This window comes from Micropterus dolomieu, unplaced genomic scaffold, assembly GCF_021292245.1.
Source record: "Micropterus dolomieu isolate WLL.071019.BEF.003 ecotype Adirondacks unplaced genomic scaffold, ASM2129224v1 contig_3056, whole genome shotgun sequence".
Classification (NCBI taxonomy): domain Eukaryota; kingdom Metazoa; phylum Chordata; class Actinopteri; order Centrarchiformes; family Centrarchidae; genus Micropterus; species Micropterus dolomieu.
Genome location: NW_025732046.1, coordinates 1 through 1,343, shown reverse-complemented (window position 1 = coordinate 1,343; position 1,343 = coordinate 1). Strand labels below are relative to the sequence as shown.

Below are 1,343 nucleotides of genomic sequence, written 5' to 3'. Positions count from 1 at the left end.
TTTCAATGGCCAGTGCCGATATTTAGAGAGCAGGCTGGCCTCACAGCGCAGAGCACAATCTACATGTTATCTTAGCCACTACAGTGTGGTTTTAGATGGACTTTTTTAGTTATTAGTGAAATAGAAAAGTACAATGGAGAGCAGGAATTCATTAACTGGTGGCATTATGTTCTTGATAGAATGATTTCAATCTTGATGAAAACCCAATGGAACTCTACTTTTGGCGCTACGTACAACCATCATCTATCCTGTCATGTTGTCCTCTGACCTTAAAAACCTGCCCCGTGTGAGGCTCGAACTCTCGACCTTCAGATTATGAGACTGACGCGCTGCCTACTGCGCCAACGAGGCCCAAAAATGAGATATTTTTGATTCAGATGAACTGTCACAGTTGCAACTGTTGATTAACTTAGTTTTTGGAAATGTCTGCCGACTGTGCTAAAGAGGCAGCTGGAGCTCGTCTCACATATGTAAAGGTGACCGGTAACAACAACACAGCAATAGATGTCGACCCATATGTGTTTTTCAATGGCCAGTGCCGATATTTAGAGAGCAGGCTGGCCTCACAGCGCAGAGCACAATCTACATGTTATCTTAGCCACTACAGTGTGGTTTTAGATGGACTTTTTTAGTTATTAGTGAAATAGAAAAGTACAATGGAGAGCAGGAATTCATTAACTGGTGGCATTATGTTCTTGATAGAATGATTTCAATCTTGATGAAAACCCAATGGAACTCTACTTTTGGCGCTACGTACAACCATCATCTATCCTGTCATGTTGTCCTCTGACCTTAAAAACCTGCCCCGTGTGAGGCTCGAACTCACGACCTTCAGATTATGAGACTGACGCGCTGCCTACTGCGCCAACGAGGCCCAAAAATTAGGCATTTTTGATTCAGATGAAATTCCGTTTCAACTCTACTTTTGGCGCTACGTACAACCATCATCTATGCTGTCATGTTGTCCTACTGCGCCAACGAGGCCCAAAAATGAGATATTTTTGATTCAGATGAACTGTCACAGTTGCAACTGTTGATTAACTTAGTTTTTGGAAATGTCTGCCGACTGTGCTAAAGAGGCAGCTGGAGCTCGTCTCACATATGTAAAGGTGACCGGTAACTACAACACAGCAATAGATGTCGACCCATATGTGTTTTTCAATGGCCAATGCCGATATTTAGAGAGCAGGCTGGCCTCACAGCGCAGAGCACAATCTACATGTTATCTTAGCCACTACAGTGTGGTTTTAGATGGACTTTTTTAGTTATTAGTGAAATAGAAAAGTACAATGGAGAGCAGGAATTCATTAACTGGTGGCATTATGTTCTTGATAGAATGATTT

The 1,343-nt window shown here is 42.4% G+C and overlaps 2 non-coding genes across 2 annotated transcripts; both read right to left on the bottom strand.

The window, feature by feature from the left end:
- Positions 1 to 278: 278 nt before the first annotated feature.
- trnam-cau lies at positions 279 to 351 on the bottom strand. The gene has a single exon. It is a non-coding gene; the product is annotated as a tRNA-Met (tRNA).
- Positions 352 to 801: 450 nt separating this feature from the next.
- Positions 802 to 874, bottom strand: trnam-cau. The gene has a single exon. It is a non-coding gene; the product is annotated as a tRNA-Met (tRNA).
- Between the last annotated feature and the right edge of the window lie 469 nt (positions 875 to 1,343).